This window comes from Populus alba, chromosome 1 (genome assembly GCF_005239225.2).
Source record: "Populus alba chromosome 1, ASM523922v2, whole genome shotgun sequence".
Classification (NCBI taxonomy): Eukaryota; Viridiplantae; Streptophyta; class Magnoliopsida; order Malpighiales; family Salicaceae; genus Populus; species Populus alba.
This window is the reverse complement of record NC_133284.1, coordinates 16,880,052-16,898,580: the sequence shown is the minus strand read 5'-3', so window position 1 is coordinate 16,898,580 and position 18,529 is coordinate 16,880,052.

Sequence of the window (18,529 nt, the reverse complement as noted above, 5' to 3'; positions counted from 1 at the left end):
TGGGGAACTAGTGATCTGCCCTATGACCATTGGTTAGGGTTCAAATGCGTGAAACACCCAACTCATATCTGAGTGCCTACTTGGTAATGGTGGATATACGTGCCTTAATCATTTCTCGCAATGCCCCTATACTGTCTTTACAAAGATCTTCACTAGGTAGATATGAGACCCTTTTGAGACCAGGCAGAAAACCTATCCATGTTCACATAATGAATAGAACATGTCCTTAGGTTGCATGTGTTATCTTTATTTACAACAAGGCAAACCCTTCTTGAAGCATCTTGAACTCAAGACTTACGGGTGACATAATGATCGTCACTCATAAAATTTTCATTGTAGAGTGTGGGCAAGAATCAAGATTCTTGTTTCATCTTATAAGAGTTACGATCATATGTCACCTCTCGAAGGGAAAGTCTATCATATAAATTTCATGTTCATACATTTAGCATACATGCATCAGATTGAAATATAGGTTCCTAAAAAGTCTACAACACCCAACTTAGAACGAGAAGCATGAAAGTTGAAGAATGTGCTCAACGTGATGCTTATTTCCAAGAAGAGTTAGAGTCTCTAAAAACAAGCGTGGCTCACCTCATTAGCTTACTCAAGCAAACACTGAGAAATACCTTTGATGAAGGTCCTTTTAATCGATCGGTTACCTTTAATCCGGCTCCTACTACGGTTCAACCTGAAGAAAGAATGAGTGAACATGGTCAAGAGCTTTAGCAAAATCCAACATTTATGTAGTTAATGACACCTGCACCAGCCCTAACAACTATGAAGGCATCTGCTAACGAGTCCCACAAGGCCAAGTCATCTAATAGCATTGATCAAGCTACGATAAAGGCACTGGAATCACTCCTCAAAGTCATTAATGGGGTCATGACCCGGTACGGGCAGCAGAGATGTGTTTGGTCCCAAACGTGGTTGTTCCAAAGAAGTTTCGTGTTCCTGAGTTTATCAAATATAGTGGAACACAATGCCCCATAACTCATTTCAAGTCCTATTGCAATAAAATGGCAGAAGTAGTACATGATGAAAAAATACTGATGCATTTTTTCCAAGACAGCTTAAGTGGGGCAGCATTGAGTTGGTACATGAGATTGGACAACACAAAAATCCGGAGCTGGAAAGATTTGGTGGATGCTTTTGTTGAGCTGTACAAGTATAACATGGACATCGCTCTCGACAAAACTAGCTTGTCCAATCTAGAGAAATAGGGCAAAGAAAGCATAAGGGAATATGCTCAAAGATGGCAAGAATCAGCTACTCAAGTACATCCTTCACTTATAGACAAAGAGATGGTCTCTTTATTTGCCAATACACTCAAAGGACCCTATTATGAACATGTGATGGGTAGTTCGGCCCAGCAATTCACTAATGTTGTGGTAGTGTGTGAACACATAGAGTGAGGTGTTAAGAGTGCTAGAATTTTTGCACCTATCGAGAAAAGAGGTTTCGAAAGAAAAGAGGTCCATCATGTTGAAGATGGCTATAGGGGTAGGAAAAACTTATCCAAAAACTACCACACTCCATCCTAAATTGCCAACATAAAAAATCGTGAACCCCAAAACTTTCAAGCTAAAAGCCAAATTGGAAATTACCAAAGGGTTCAAGAACAACTACCTTCACTACGTCTACCCCTGAATGAGATGTATCAAAAGCTTTTGAGCATCAGACAGATAGTTCCAAAACCTCTGACACCTGTGCAACCACCTTATCCTAATTGGTACAAGCCAAAACTCAATTGTGAATACCATGCTGGTATTGCTTGGCATAGCATCCATACCTGCAACGCCTTCAAGAGAAAGTTTCTACAATTAATTAAGGTGGGGTAGATAGAATTGGAAGACACCCCTAATATGAACACGAACCTGCTATATAATCTTGTTTGAAGCATATTAGGATGAAATGTTTGAGGAATTGGAAAGCATCAATGGTCCAGCATGGGTGCGAAAATGATAGCATGAATTTGGAGAACTCAAATTTTGATCGTGGTGTTGTTCCACATTGTCTTTGAGTCCTCTACACAAAACTTTTAAGATGAGGCTAGCCTAAGAACAAATTCGCCAAAATAGAGGAATGAAGCATGCCTTGTTATTGCCTTTTGTTTAATACTTTTGAACAAGACTTTCTTTGTTAATGAGCTTTTCATGTGAAATAAGATAATGTGTTTTCCTATGTTCATATCATATTTTTCTTTGTTGTTATTACATGTAAATAACATTTTGAGCATGACTTTTTCTCACAAAACTATAACATGAAGAATCCTTCGGTGTTCCTTTCTTCAAAACCATACATAATCTCATATGTTTTCAAGGATATTTTTGGGACCTCCAAAGTGAGTATGAAAACAAAAATTGTGTTGGTATTTGTCCAAAACAAATGCATTCTAGAAATTCAAGTGATTCTTTAGAAGGGTAAAAATATACCTAGAAAACTTGAAAGAAAAGGACAAAAAAAACAAGGATAAACAACACTATAAGGTGACTTAAAAGCTGAGTTTTACTTGAATGAATAAATCACTTTGCATATGCGCACAAAAGCAAGACCTATCGATCCTCAATGCATGATTTTAAGATGAGGAAAGGCCATCTTTGATAAATCATTTCACGAGGCTGAAATATATCCTTTACAGTCCTATTTTGAGCATATTACATTTTTTAAAACAAACCTTGACTAGGATCACACCCTAAACTAGGAGGGCAAGTAAGAGAGGTTTTTTTACCATCTAGACAAAGCAGTGAAGATCGGTGTTGGAATTGATCATGTAATTTTTAGTCTTTCATTATCATCCAAATGAAGTAGTGAAGATAAATGTTGTGATTGGTAAAAAAAAAAAAAAAAAAAGATCCAAAGGATCAAAAAGATTTGAGTTTCCCATAAAAACAATTACAGTGATAATGCTCAACCAAACAAAATGAAGAAAACAAAGAGAAAGAGCCCAAACCTGACATTAGGGGGCAAGACAAACCATTTTGGAAAGACATTCAAAAGAAAAAGGTCAAGAAACAGGCACAAGTGATCCTTAGTTTTGAAATCTCTTAAACATCTATTGAGCCTGCAAAATATCCTTTTCTTCGTAACCAATAGCCAAAGCCTACATTACGTACCTAATAAAGCCCTTTCTGATCAAAGGCAAGCAATCTGGATTGGTAAGCAGTGCTTTCACGTGTGGATCAAATCTTTATTCATGCGAATAAAATGAATGCTTTGAACCGGTTCAGTTCTCAATAACCCTCAAATTGAAATTTAAACATTTTGTGACCAACTAGATGTCACTTCATCTTTTTTTAAAATAAAAAGCTTTCATTACTTCAAGAAACTTGTCCATAGGAATCACTTGATTTTTTTAGAACAAGTTATTTTGAACCAATGTCAAAATGAGTTTTGTGGTTGGAATAACTTGGAAGTGCCAAAATTTTTGCATGAAAACATTTCATTATACAAAAAACCCAAACTTACTCTCACATATCCTCACCCCAAAGTAAAACTGAATTGAACACTTGGGGGGCATGATCAAGCTGGGGGGGGGAATCAAAAACACATGGTAGGGCTGGCTCCATGATTCATTTTTTAAGGAAAATGTTGGGCAAAATTGGCAACCTTGAGATAAAGGGTGAAGGAAAAAGATGTATGATGGCATCAAAACCTTTTCAAAGGTCAATATCACAAGATGTGACTTGAGTAAACAAGAGTGAAAAGGCTATCAAAGTTTACTATCAACATTCCACTTTTGAGAAAAGAAAGATACCATGAAGAAATGGGGGCTTATATTTCTTAGGTAAGTATACATGCATATCAATCATAATGTATTTACTTTCAAAAGTGATATATCAGTGTTTCATCATCATTTATTGGGTAGTGCGTTTTATAACTCTACCTCATTTTAAGTGCGCCTTTAAGCCATCATCTCTTTGGTAGTGCATTTTCTAACCCTGCCTCCTTTTGAGTGCGCCTTTGAGCCCTCACTTTCTTGTAAGTCCACCTTTGTGCCCTCACCTCCTTTTGAGTGTGCCTTTGAGCCCTCACCTCTTTGGTAGTGTGTTTTCTAACCCTACCTCCTTTTTAGTGCACCTTTGAGCCCTCACCATCTAATTTTTAGGTAGGTCACCCATTAGAATTCGACCAATTCTCCATGTTTTTATTAGGGTAGGTCACCCATTACAATGAGACCATTTCTTCACTTGGGTAAGTCACCCATTACAGCACGACCACTCTTTTTTTTTTTCCATCTAGGTAGGTTACCCATTACAAATTGACCACTTCTCCATGGTTTTATCTAGGTAGGTCACCCATTACAATAAGACAATTCCTTCACTTGGGTAGGACACCCATTACAACATGACCACTCTTTTTTTTTTTCCATTTTTGGGTAGGTCACTCATTACAATTCGACCATTTCTCCATGTTTTTATCTGGGTAGGTCATCCATTACAATGAGACCATTCCTTTGCCTAGGTAGGTCACCCATTACAACACGACTACTCTTCTGTTTTCCCATTTTTGGGTAGGTCACCCATTACAATTTGACTATTTCTCCATGTTTTTATCTGGGTAGGTCACCCTTTACAATGAGATCGTTCCTCCACTTGGGTAGGTCACCCATTACAACATGACCACTCTTCCTTTTTCCCATTTTTGGGTAGGTCACCCGTTATAATTTGACCATTTCTCCATGTTTTTTTCTTGGTAGGTCACCCATTATAATGAGACCATTCCTCCACCTGGGTAGGTCACCCATTACAACACGACCACTCTTCCTTTTTCCATCTGGGTAGGTCACCCATTACAATTCGACTATTCTCCATGTTTTTTTTCCTAGGTAGGTCACCAATTACAATAAGACCATTCCTTCACCTGGTACGTCACCCTTTTACAATGAGACCACTATTTCCTTTTATGTTTGGGTAGGTCACCCATAAAAATAGATCAGTGTCAGCGTGAGTGTGTGGGCTGGTCACCGTTGAAAATAGACCACTTTGAGTATGTATGGGTAGGTCGCCCATAAAAATAGACCAGGGTAAGTGTAAGTGCATGGGCAGGTCACCCGTGAAATAGACCATCTTAAAAAAAAAAAAACAAAGGATTTGAACACACATGATTTTTTATTCTGGTTAGAGGGGATTGGTGAAATGAATCTTAGTCTATCCTAACCACACACACAGGATTATGGTTCTGGTTAGAGGGGATTGGCGAAAGGAATTTCAGTTTATCATAACCACACATAAGTTTTGGTTCTGGTTAGAGGGGATTGGCGAAAGGAATCTCAATTTATCCTAACCACACACACATGATTTTGGTTCTGATTATAGGGGATTGGCGAAAGGAATCTCATTTTAGCCCAACCACACAGAGGACTTTGGGTCCGGTTGAAGTTTTAGGTCAATCAAATTTTGAGAAGACTAATTTTGTTTATCTTTACAACACTTACTACATAAAATCTTTGCTTCATAAGCATCGTAAAGAGGGGGGCAACTGTTGTAACCTATTTTTAGGTCCCCACATAAAAAAATAAAATACAAAAAAAATTAAAAAAAGTATTATAAAAAAATAATAGCAGTGAGGAAAGGATGCCAAAGCACTCAGAAATGGTCAAAATTTGGTTAAGGAGGTTTAAAAATACAAAGATTAAAATTTGGCAACATTTTATTGACTAATGAGAGCCGTGTTGACAAAGAAAATTCAATTTGAGGAAGAAAATTCCAAAATCAGATATTTATGGACTCAATTAAATTTTATTGAAGGTTTAATTGAATTTATGGAGGTTTTGGTTGCAAAAAAAATATGATTTTGGAGTTAATTTGGTCTTTAATTGGAGGAAATTAAAGCTCTAGGTCAAATTAAAATTTTAAGAGTCAATTTGGTCAAATCAGGGGCTTAATTGCATAAAAATTAAAGTTTGATGGCCACTTATAAACTGAATTGAAGAAATTTGAAACCAATGACCAAATTGGAAAAGGCGCATAAATAGAGGGGTTGTAGCTAAAACCGAATTAGGGGCTAAATTGAAGAAATTAGAATTTTATTGCTCAATTGAGGATCAAATTGCACTAATTCAAGACCAAGGAACAAAGTGAAAAAGCCAGGTAACTTGAGAGCCGCTGTTTGATTTTTGGCAGGGATGCAATTGCATTGTTTTTTAAATCAAAATTGCAATTGAGGACTTGATTGAACAAATCAGAAATTAAGGAAAAATGTGAACTCTGACACGTTTTTGCCGCCTTTTCCTTTTAAATGAAACGATGTGTTTTGTCCAAAACGACACCATTTCATGCACTACTCACAAAAAAAAAAAGGAAAAAACCCAAAATGGTGTTGTTTTGAAGGCACCATGGGTCTTCTTCTTCCCGTGGACGCGCGAAGTAGATGAAGAAGAAGATTTTTCTTCCTTTTTCACCGACTTCTCTTCCTTAAAAGCATAAAAAAGACACCGACCATAGCCCCACGTGTATAACCTCTGACCCGTGGCCTATCATAGGGCAGTAAAAACGGAGGTAACATGCCCATCAAGTAGTCATGGGGTGGCAGAACAGTGGCTACCCGAGCCACATCCCTCCCCTGTTTTTGCCTATAAAAACAAGAGAGGAGAAGAAAAAAGACAAGAGAGCAGAGAAGGTCTAGAGACCGAAAGGAAAAAAAAAAGAAGGAAAACTGAGAGAAAAGGAGGGAACATAAACAGAATGACACAAAAAAAGGGAGAAAAACAAAGGAAGAAGAGGGAGAAGAAGAAGAACCACCACCGGCCACCTTTAACCCAGCAGCGCCACTGTTGCGCCTCCTCTCCATTGCCACCAGCAGCAGCAACTCGTCGGGCAGAATAAGAAAAGAAAAGAAAAAAAAGGCTTTTGCCTCTGCACAAAAGAAGAGAAAAGAGGGGAGAGGTTTCCACTGTCACCGCCGTCACCGTCACCAAAAAGCAAAAAAAACTCATATCGTGTTTTTTATACACCAAAAAGCAATGTTTAAGCATACATTTTAGCTTTAATAACTAGTTTATTAAAGTCTAGAGAACATTGGCCAAATTTTCAAAAACAACAAAATTTTTATTTTGTTTTGTTTTAGTATTAAGAATTATGAATTTATACATAAAATATATACTCAATATTAAAAAGGTATTTTCTTTTGACGACTTAGAGTAGTTAGGTTTTTACCCGATAAGGTAAAGATCTCCTTATAGATGAGAACTTTTCTTAAACCGTAAACAGATCGACAATTAGAAACCACAACAAGACTTTAGATTTTATTAGACAAAACAATGCAACTTGCCTTTGGTAGGGCGTAGTTGGGGTGCTAATACCTTCACTTTACACAACCAGTGTCCGTACCTGATCTTTGAGACCAGTTAGGGTTCCTAGTGACTAGAATACTAGGTGGCGATTTCCAATCCAGATAAGTTCCTTGTCTCTATATTTTCCAGATAGACCCACTTCCATTTTTCTTAAGGGTGGACGATCATCGCGATGCCGCACACGTGTAATAAAGTAGATACAACAAAAAGGATAAAAATTAAAAGAAAACGTAATTCTGCCAAAAATAGTCTTCACCACAATAATTCTAACTCAAATTGTTATTATGAAATAGATTTAATATGCTTAGATAATAGTAATAAAGTCCTAAAAAAACTTATATTGGGTCAAATCAGAGGTAATTATCCTCTTTGTAAGAAAATAAAAATAAAAATCTAGACAACTTAAATGCTACCAACCTTTTTGCAAAAGAAATTAAATCTATCTATTTTGGAGTCAACCAACTTGAAGGGATTTTTTGAATGCAAAGTTTGGTTTGACTTGGCTATGGAATTTGATTAAAGGTCTCATGATTGCTGGGTTGAAATATCTTGATAATATGGTTGAATTCTGGTTTTATTGTTAAATTTTCTTTGTATTAAGTTGAATTCTAATGACATAAGGCTAAACTTTATCGTGCTTCTTGCTTGCAAGGTTTACTTTTTCTTGGTTGAATTTTCTTAGTGCTTCATGATTATAAAGTTGCCATTGTTTCTTGATGGCATGTTTGAATTTCCTTATTAATAAGGCTGAATTTCAATGGAGCTTCTTGATTGTAAGGTTGATGCTAATTCCTGATGGTAGGGTTGAATTTCTTGACTAGAAGGTTGAATTTTCTTGGATCTTCCTGATTATAGAGTTGACTCTCATTTATGATAACAGAGTTGGATTTTCTAATTAATAGGGTTGAATTTAAAGGAATCTTCCAAGATCTTTACTGGACTTGAATTGGCTAAAGCTTTTGTTGGACTTAAATTTGTTGGGGTCTTATTGAACTGATGGACGTAAATTTCCAAAAGAAAAATTTTGCCGGTAATTCGGATGGTTTTAGTCAAATTTATGGTAGTGTTAATTATGTTATCAAATTATTCAAATATTTTTAGAGATATTGATGGAAGGGCTTAAATATTCTATGCAATAAATAATTCCTACAACAATATAGAAAGATATTGATGGAAGGGCTTAAATTTAGAATTTCTGAAACTTCAGAGATTTAATCGCAAAAAGTTGTTTGGAAACAAGATCAATAATCCCAAGGTAGAACATGACTCATAGCTTTCTCCAAATAATTAAACACTTCATTCACCCAAGAGGTACAAATAAGACTGGTTGAAAACAATCGACCGAGGAAAAATCAAAAGAAAAGGAGACATGTCAAGCAGCATAATCCCATTACATTTAAGAGAATTAAACACCACAATAGGTTTTCATGATATTGCAGTCACGTTTATTCGGATCATTGGATGATTCATAGAAATCAAAAAGCTTCTGGTGTTCAAAGGGCTTGTACTGTAATGGGTGTTCATCATCTACTAGCTCCTTTACTGTTTGCACCACCCCATCTAGGAATGTGAATAACCCAGTGCATATTTGTCTTCTTCCCTGCTTACAACGACTCGATGGTAAGAAGATTTTATCCTATCATTGCTTCATGCCTACACAACACCAACCAAGATTTTCTATTCAAACGACACAATTCATGATCAAGAGTTATGAATCGATTAAGTGTGTGTGTGTATTGTTTGAAATAGGAATCTTGTAAAATAAGAAATAGGATAAAGTTGGTGAAGAAGGTGAAAGACTAGCAAGAATTGTTATAGAGATGAACAAGAAGCAGAATAGAAGTAGAGAAAGATGCTGTTGTAATGCAGAGGAAGAAGAAGAAAATGTCTATATGTTTTATTTACTTGATACGTTCCCAGCACTATTACATTCATTTATATATCAACATAAGATGAGAAGCTTGGTTACGTTTTCTACTCAACTGTAACAAAATTCATTAACTGCCTAACCATATTAACAAACTTGCTAACCATTATATTCTCTATTCTCTTTGACAGGTGGCTGAAGTAGAGTGGCTGAAGCTGAGGTGGCTGAGGCAGAGCATTTGATATCTTGACATTCCCCCGCAATCATATGCTTAGAGGAACCAAGCATAAGATTGAAACAGTGACGCCGAAATAAAGGAGTGGAAAGGCCTTTAGTTAGAATATCAGCAAATTGATCAGCAGAAGAGACATGTTGAACCAATAAATCACCTTTGATAACATGTTCGCAAACAAAATGATAATCAATTTGGAGATGCTTCATTCTGGAATGGAAAACAGGATTGGAAGGAAGGGAAATAGCAGAGATATTATCACAATGAATGATCGGAGGGATATGAAAGGAATGTGAACGTCACAGAGAAGCTGGCGAATCCAAGCAAGTTCAGCAGTAGCAATCGCGAGAGTGCGATACTTAGCCTCAGTAGAGGACTGAGAAACAATATGTTGTTTCTTAGAAGCCCAAGAAATAAGACTAGAGCCAAGGAAGACAATAGAGCCAAAGATAGAACGACGATCATTGGGATCACCGACCCAGTCAGCATCACTATAAGCTTGGAGATGAAAAGGACCAGCCTGAAAATGAAGACCAACATCAAGGGTACCTTTAAGATACCGCAAGATCCGTTTTTCAGCAATAACATGAGAATGCATGGGATTATGCATAAATTGGCAAGCCTGGTTCATAGAGAAGTCAATATCAAGCCTGGTGAATGTTAGATACTGCAAGGCGCCAATGATGCTTCGATATTGTTGAGGATAAAAGTAGGGTTGTCCATCATCTTGAGGATGAGGAAGACAAGGAGTGGTAACCTGTTTGGGGACACAAACAAACCGATCTGCAATCCTAAAAAATAATGCACCTGCCGAGATCCATATCAAAAGTCAAGGCAGCAATGACTGAAGAAAGAAGAAAGCATGACTCATCAACATAGAGTAGCCAAACTCCTTAAAATCCAAACTTGCGTTCAAGGCACGAGGAGCCTATTTAAGGCCATGTAATGACTTCTTAAAAACAAAGGTCAGAATGATGAAGCTTACTCACAAAACCCTGGGGGCTGAGCATCATTGCAAAAAGTCATTGGTAACGTCAAGCTGCCGTAAAGACCAGTTAAACTGAGCAGCAAGAGCAAGGACCAAACGAACCGTAGTAGGTTTCACGATAGGACTAAAGGTTTCATTATAGTCAATACCTTCCTCTTGACTGAAACCCTTGGCCACCAACCGAGCTTTATGCCTAGCAATAGAACCATCCGCATTCTTTTTTATTCGGTGGACCCATTTACAGCCAACAAGATTTTTTGCAGGTGGAAGAGGCACCAAGTCCCAAGTACCATGGGCATGAAGAGCATCAAGCTCCTCCCGTATAGCAGATTGCCATTCAGGAATGGTGGAAGCAGCCTTGAAGGAATGGGGTTCAACATGAGAAAAAGCAACAAATTGGACAGAGGCAGAGTAAGCCCTTCTTTTGGAGATACCATTCTTAGACCTAGTGGTCATGGGATGAAGATTCAGTGGGGAAAGAGGTAAGACCACATATAGATTCTCAGGCTGGAAGTCAGGATCAACAAGGAGAGGAGATTATGTAGGTGACAAAGTGGGCTGAGGTGGAGACAATGTAGGCTGTGAGGAGGAACTAGGAGATAAAGCAGACTGAGAAGAGGAACTGGAAGACAGTGGAGGCTGAGATGCAGCCGCTGAAGGAGGAGGAGAAATAAGAGGGAACACAGTGGGATGTAGACAAGGGGATGAGGAAGTGGAAGGAGATACAAGAAGCACATGAGAGTAAGGAAACATGGATTCATCAAATAGAACATGTCTAGTGACAAAGAAATGATTTGTATGAATAGAAAAGCAAATATACCCCTTATACTAACCTGCATACCCCAGAAAAATACAAGTGGAAGTCTTGGGCTGAAGCTTGTTAGAATTATAAGGCTTAAGTAAAGGAAAACAAGCACAACCAAAAAATTTGCAAATGATTAACAACCGGTGGAGAGCCATATAGTAGGAAATATGGTGATTTGTGTTGAAGAATTTGATAGGGCATTCTATTAATCAAATAAATGGAAGTAGCACAAGCATGAAACCAAAATTTCAGAGGTAAATGGGCAGTTTGTAATAGAGTGATGGTTGTTTCTAAAATATGCCGATGTTTTCGCTCAGCAAGGCCATTTTGTTCCGGAGTATAGGGACAAGACATTTGCTGGATAATACCCTTGGTAAGGAGGTAATGTTTGAATTTATTACTAAGATACTCACCACCCCCATCACTCTGAAAGACTCGAAGAGTAGCAGAGAATTGAGTAACTAAGAAGGTATGAAAGGAAACAAAAATGGAATAAGCCTCTCCTTTATTAATCATTGGAAAAATCCAAGTAAATCGAGTACATTCATCAATGAAGCTAACATAATATCTGAAACCTTCAACAGATACAGTGAGAGAAGGCCCCCAAACATCACTATGAATGACCTCTAAAGGTTTAATAGATTTAATTGCTTGATAAGGAAAAGGAAGTTTGGCAAGTTTACCTTCTAAACAAGTGGTACAAACAAATTTGGATGTGTCTGGGGTGAAAGAAATCTGGGATTGTTTTAACAGAGCAGAGGTGACTGTGTTAGAAAGATGACCAAAACGCTTGTGCCAAAGACTTGTGTTGACCTGTTTACCAAGATAAAAAACTAGATTATTTGGAAAGAGAGACTGCGAAGGAAACGAAAAAGAGAAAGGAATAGGATATAACCCAGCTCTACACAGTCCCTTAAGGAGGACATTCCCCGTGATTTTATCCTGAATCCAAAAACCAAAAGCATCACAAATAAAATGGCAGTTGTTCTCTTTGCACAACTGATGAACTAATAACAAGTGTTGAGAGAGTTTTGGCACATGAAAAACTTGCTTTAATTGTAAGGAGCAATGAGGGACATCTAGAATAGAAGAACCAATATTAGAAATGGTCAAACTTGAACCTCCAGCAGTGGTAACAGTATCAGCTCCTGAGAAAGGTGCAGCCAGATTAAGTTAAGCCAAATCAGAGGTCATATGTGTGGTGGTGCCAGTATCAGCCACCTAAAATTGTTTTGGAGGTGAAGGAGGTGGAAACGCAGTATGCATAGCACTAAGATTACTGGAGGGAGGTCGGCCTTGATAGCTGAAATTACCTCGATGGTAACACTGAATAGTAGTGTGCCCAAATTTCCAACAAATTTGACATTGAATGGAAGTGGCAGAATTAGGAGGCAGAGTGTGACGTTGATAACAATCAGCAACTACATGACCTTTCTTAGTGCAAATTTGACATGTAGGAATGTCAATGTCAGGACCAAGAAGACCAAGGTGAGACGTAGGTGGAACCTGATAAGGACATGGGCTGAACTGATACTGATGACGTCCTCTGCCACGTCCTTTAAAGTGAGACCCCTGATTGCCAAAGTATCCACCATTGGAACCATGAAATCCACTGTTATGACCATTAAATCCTCCATGGAAGCTAAGAGGTGGAGCAGACTTGGAGCTAGAAGGATGAGAATGAGAGCAACCTTCATCAAGAGTAAGAGCTTTGCCAGGACATACTTGATGTTGAGCCATCATTGCAGGAACAAATGAAGCAGCTGAATAAGTTTGCTCAAGAGTAGCTTCTTCAGCCAGCAATTGAGACTGAAAATCTTTAAGAGATAACACGTTGTCTCGGCCACGAACCATACACCGAAAGGTGTTATAATCAAAAGGAAGACCATTGAGATCCAAGATGACAATGTCATCATCTTCAAAATAAACCCCTACTGCAGAAAGATGATCCCGAGCATCCTTGATTTTCTACAAATATTGAGTCACAGTATCGGAGCCCTTCTTGATGATTTGAAGCTCACTTTTCATCTGAAAAATCCGTGCCTTGGTAATTGTGGAAAATATATTCTTCAGTTGAATCCACATGTCATGAGAGCTAACACATCCAATAACGTAGGAGATTGCAGTTGAAGAGAGGGTAGCAGTAATCAACTGCATCAATGCCCGATCATACATTTTCCAAATTTTATGATCATCAGTTTTAGCACCTTCAATATCAGAAGCTACATCAAACTGACGTGGACACTTTGTTGATCCATTAACAAATCCTAAAATACCATGACTCTCTAGTAGAATTTGCATTTAAAAGTTCCAGATGAGGTAATTTATGTCATCCAATTTAACGGTTACTGTTGTTGAAACTATAGGAAGTAAAGAGGTAATGGGAGATTGGAGAATCTGTAATTGAGAAGTTGTTACCATTTTTGAAATTCAAGCAACAAAGGAGGAAGAGAATCACAGAAATCACAGGTTTGAGAAGAGTGTTTGAAGAGAAGTCTTTCAGTTTGACAATATATCAAACAGATGATAGGCAGATCATTATTATCGATTTTTTGATTGAATACGGTGATAATAACGCCAGAAACAGAGATTAGAAGCAGAGAAATCACAAGCTCACAATATACTAACAATCTTAAGCTCTGATACCATGAAAGACTAGCAAGAATTGTTATAGAGATGAACAAGAAGCAGAATATAAGTAGAGAAAGATGTTGTTGTAATGCAAAGGAAGAAGAAGAAAATGCCTATATGTTTTATTTACTTGATACGTTCAAGCAATGTTACATTCATTTATATATCAACAGAAGATGAGAAGGTTGGTTACGTTTTCTACTCAACTATAACAGAATTCATTAACTGCCTAACCATATTATCAAACTTGCTAACCATTATATTCTCTATTCTCTTTGACAGGTGGCTGAAGTAGAGTGGCTGAAGCTGAGGTGGCTGAGGCAGAGCATTTGATATCTTGACAGAAGGCACTTTTTATCCTTTTTTGTGTTGTTTTCCTTTTTCAACTTTTTAAATCGAGGTTCCAAATGTCAATGGGATTTTATCCTTTTTTTTTTTTAGCTAAACGTTTCCCTTTAATGAGATCATACATTTTCAAAAGTTCATCTTGGTGTTTTTACACATCACTTTCCTTTTCAAAGTGAATCTTCCATAACTACACCTGCACTTTACACTAAGAATGAATGGTCGGACTTTAAAGAATACATATTAGTTGTAGAAGAGGAAGAATGGTAGGAAAATAACATTAGGGGATTCACAAAAATTAATAACATGAACTAGCTTAGAAACCCGCTAGAGAGGAACTTGAAATCATAAATGTGGGCAATGAAAAACTAAGAGAAAAAACTAAGGATAGGGATTGTGTTCACTCCTAAGGTAAGAGAAGATTTGATTGCATTACTCCTAGATTATATAGATATGCCTGGTGGATAGGGTACCACTAGTAAAAGAATGCAAATCAATTAAGCAAAAGTTGGGAAGAACTCATTAGGATGTCTTGATCAAGGTAAAGATAGAATTTGAAAAGCAGTAGAATGTTGGTCATGTATCCACAATGTGTGTCCAAAATAGTGGTAGTACCCAAAACGAAAGATAAAATCAGAGTTTGTGTGAACTTTAGGGACTTAAACTGTACTAGCCCTAAAGACAATTTTCCTTTAGCACACAATGCAACTTGTAGCTCTATATATTCCTTTATGGATGAATTTTCGTGCTACAATCAGATGAAAATGGCACAATAGGATAAGGAGAAGACAACCTTTTTTAACATCATAGGGAACCTTTTGCTACAAAGCCATGATATTTAGGTTAAAGAATGTCGGGGCCACCTACCAAAGGGCCATGGTGGCTCTATTTCACAACATGATGCAAAAAGATATTAAAGTATACATGGATGACATGATTGCTAAATCTAGAGAGGTAGAGAATCATGGTCAAATATTGAAGGAATTATCTGAAAAAACTAAAGAAGTACAAAGTTGAGGCTTAACCATGCAAGGTGTTCATTCGGGGTAAAATCTAGGAAGTTGTTGGGATTTAAGATGAGTAACAAAGGGATAGAAATGGACCCTAGTTAAATAAAGGCTATTCAATCTATGCCAACTCCCAAGACTGAGAAGGATGTAAGGAGGTTCTTGGAAAGTTTGAATTACCTTGCTCCAGTTCATATCCCAATCAACCACGCCTTGTGACCCAATCTCTGATTGTTAAGGAAGAAGAATCTTGAAATTTGGAATAAGAGTATGAAGAAGCTTTCGAGAAAATCAAGCAGTACCTATTGAATCCACCCCTATCTACTAGTTAAGTACAACATAATATATTTGACAAGGAAAGCCATGAAAGGGAATGCCATCACCGATCACCTAGCTGGCCATGCTATGAAAGATTATGAGCTGTTAAAATTTGATTTTGATATGCCTTCAGTTAAGGAATTGAAATTAGATTGGTGGACTATGTACTTTGATGGTGCTGTAAATGTATGTGTAGCAGAGCTGGCGCAATGATAAGCTCTTCTAATAAAAAGCAGTATTCTGTTTTAGTTAAGTTGTAGCTTAGGTGCAATAACAACATAGGAGTACAAAGCTTGCATTCTCGTTTTAGAGATGGCATTGGAGCTGAATATTAGAAAGATGGATATGTATGGCGATTTTGATGATTTGCCAAGTAAAAAGGAGAATGGAAAACCAAGGAAGAGAAGTTAAGGCCTTACCAGGAATACTTGTCCAAATTAGCCAGAGAATTTGAGGAAATAGAATTCACCCATCTAGGAAAGGAAGGAAACCATTTTGCTAACGCTTTGGTCACACTAGCTTCTATGGCTAGAATAGACTTTGGGCACAAGTTACAGTTGGTACACATTGATATTAGAAATAACCTAGCTCATTGTTGCTTAGTTGAAAGAGAAATAGATGGAAACCCTTGGTACTATGATATCGAGAATTACATCCAAAACCAGACATATCCCATGGGGGCATCCAAAATCGACAAGAAGATTTTGAGAAGGTTGGCAATGGATTTCTATCTTGATGGGGAAACTTTGTATAAGAAATCATTTGACGAAACTTTGTTGAGATGTTTGGATGACGTGGAGGCAAAACAAAATGGTGAAGACATATATGGAAAGAGATTTGATCTGTCGATATGGTCAACTAGAAAAAATTAATAATGCCCAGAACTTCAATAACAGGATGATAATAGAACTTTGCGCTAAATGGAAAAATCAAGTATTCCAATTCCTCGCCATACAGGCAGAAGATGAATAGTGCGGTAGAAGCTGCTAACAAAAATGTCAAGAAGATTAAAAGATGGTAGTCACGTACAAGGATTGGTATGAGATGTTGCCATTTGCCCTTCACACGTACCGTACTGCAATCCGAACCTCAATAGGAGTCACCCCGTATACGTTGGTATATGGAATGGAGGCGGTGATACCTTTAGAAGTTGAAATCTCCTCATTAAGAGTATTGATAGACTCCGAGCTAGAAGAGGTAGAGTGAGTAAAAGTTAGATATGAATAGTTGAATCTGATAAGTGAAAAGAGGATAACTGTAATCTGTCATCATCAACTATACCAAAGAAGAATGGCCAAATCATATGATAAGAAGGTTTGACCTCGAGGATTCCATGAGGAAGATCTTGTACTAAAGAAAATATTGCTTTTACTAGGAGAAGATTAGAGTAAATGGGTGCCAAACAATGAGGGCCCTTACGTGGTAAAGAAAGCATTCTCGGGAAGAGCTTTATTGTTATCTAGAATGGATGGAGAAAATCTAGTTAGACCTGTGAATGCTGACTCTATAAAGAAATAAGGTTCGGCCATGAATTCTCTCTGTAAAGAACCTTTCTTCATAAAGTGCATGATCTCATAGCATTCAAAATCTTTTACTTAAAAGAACTATTTTTTATACATGACTAAGGAGATGACTCCATTGATTCTCAAATTGGAGGGATCTAAACCAAATTTAAACCTGATAGGTATTGCACACCACACTGGGGGCAAAACGTGCATATAGGGGTTTATAGTGAACCAAAGCCCTAAGGTATTGTTGCTACCCAATTTTTTACCAATCTTTTGATAAAGTTTTCAAAAAATAAAATAAAAATAATAATAATAAGGGTTTACATGTGAAGATAACATAGAGCATCAGGGCTAATATTAAGGAAACAATATGTTAAGGAGATAATTATTAAATCATATATAATTACTGCAATATAAAATACCATAGATATATGATTTGATTCATGCTGGTTATGGAAAATAATCAACGCAATATAAAATACCATATATATGGGATTTGTTGGTGATGGTTATAGAAGACAATCTCTACAATAATTATTGCAATATTTCTTTAAAGAACACATGTAGAGATTTTCTATATAAATAAACATCTAGCCATATGGATAGTAGGGAGAAAACTTTACAGGGGCAAAGGGACAAACAAAAATCGAGGGAAACACATAAAAACCTAACCCTATTTCTATAGCAAAGAAGTTGTAGCCCCTGCTCATCTTTTAAAAAATAAAAAACAACGAAGGAGCCCCTCCTTTTGAGAAAACTAAGGATCTCTCTCTGGCCATACATTGTCCCCTCTCCCTTTCACCAAAACCCCCATTCCCCTCTCAGCCGTTCCACCATCGCCATCTCTCCTCCAAAACGCAGCAGCTCTCCTCTCTGTTAGTTCCCCATCTCCATTCTTCCCATGCAAAACCAAAGAACCCCATTAAAGTCACAACCTCATCTCTTTTCACAGATGTCCTTCCCCTTCCCTCAGCAAAGTTTTCCCTTCTTGTCAGTCTAAAAAAAACAGCCTATAGCCGCTCATCAACACAAACTTTCAGACTCTCTCTCAACCACCCACCTTCAGCTGCACACTACCCTTTCCATCTCCATTCTCAAAACTGAAAACACATTTTCCCTCTATCACCCGAACATCAAGAAAACCAAAGCTTCGTCCTCTCCTTCTTTCTTTTTGGCTTCTCCCTATCACCACCAGATTCTCCCCCCACGGTCCAACAACCTCTCTTAACATCAGCCAAAATCATGAGCCACAAGCAGTGTCAGGAGCTTTGCTTCACATTCCAAACAGATAGTTTTTCTCTGAGTCCTGCACCAGAACGCAGCCGTCTCCAACTTCAACAACAGTGCCGTCTTCAGCCCTGGTAGCCATCGCTGACTCGCAGCCCCTCAACCACTGGAAGCAAGTACTAGCTGCAGCAACAATCTAGTAGTGCGACCAGTCTCGTCTCTGCACCAGCAGTTGGTCCCAGTCGTCTCCCTCGCTAATCTCTTCCCCATCACCAGCAGTAGTTGTGTTTTCTTCTCTGCACTGGAGCGA